This window comes from Sebastes umbrosus, chromosome 8 (genome assembly GCF_015220745.1).
Source record: "Sebastes umbrosus isolate fSebUmb1 chromosome 8, fSebUmb1.pri, whole genome shotgun sequence".
NCBI lineage: Eukaryota > Metazoa > Chordata > Actinopteri > Perciformes > Sebastidae > Sebastes > Sebastes umbrosus.
Window position 1 is genome coordinate 31382523 of NC_051276.1, and position 1262 is coordinate 31383784.

Sequence of the window (1262 nt, forward strand, 5' to 3'; positions counted from 1 at the left end):
GATGGGAATTCAGACTCTTTTCGGTGAGCAGGATAATTTGGCTCAGCTCACCAAGAAGAACCGGCTCTTTCTCTTTCGGCTCCCAAATCGTTTTACCACTTCTGCCTTTTTATAATTCAGCCAAATGTAGCGCTGTTTTGACCCATGATTATAGTATGTTGTTACAACCCGGCTCTTAGGTTGCAACAAAAATGGGAGTGGAGACGAGGTAAATGCAAAAAGTATCAAAGTTTATTTACAAAACACTAAATTCATGAATAAATGTAAAGATCATTATCAGTAATCAGTAGTGTAGGAGTGCATGGATGCGTGTGTGTGAGAGCATATAGAAAAAGAGGAAGAATAGCCGCGCCGCGATGTCCACACAAATGGAGTGATGTGCGTGCATGGAGAGAGAGCCCGTTCTGAATGGCGAAGAGGGTTTTATAGTCAGCGCTACACCGGGCCCAGGTGTAGCTCATCAACCCATCATGTCCTCATGTCCCCGCCTCAACCAGAGCCTGCAAGAAACAAAGAGACCAGCGAGCCAACACACACCTAGTGGTGGGGAGGGGTCGTCACAATGTGTGCACATAAAGGGACTGTTTGTAACTTCTTACACGTATAAATCAATCCGGATCGGTATCCCATATGCGCATATGCGCGCTCGCGTGCGGTTACGCTGTTCGGACTCAGACTCCAACACAAACTACACGGAAGCACCAAAACCTCAAAGTTATATCTAGTGAAGCCCGTCTTGCAAAACAGTGTTTGCGGCGGTCGGAGTACGCGGGGGAGACCGTAGCTATGGTCTCCAGGGCCGGGGTCTCTGCTCCTCTGCTTGCTTGCCTTCACTCAGCTCGCTCCACTCTACACGTGCATGCGCGCACACTACAAACTGCAGAAGACTTCGTAGCTCTGAGAATATCTAGTGAGCACAAAGTGGACGTTTGTGCAGAAATAACTGCTGCAGCTCCTCCAGACCAACAGAGGTTTTCCATGTCTTGTGAAGTGACGGGGCTCCGCAGTGAGAAACGTTATCGTCTCCGACCGGGTGCCGGTGTCTCAGGACACCGGTCGGGAGGCTGAGATAGGAAAAGCCAACACTAAGATCAGCAGTGATTCATGGAGAGACCTTCGTCTGGTCAGCTAACATTACTGCCAAGCAGCTGAAATATAACAGCCACAGGTGTCGCTGTTAACAAGACTTTCTGATTCTTACAAACAGTCCCTTTAAATTATTCAATATAGTTATACTAAACCTTATAATTTCAAGAATACCA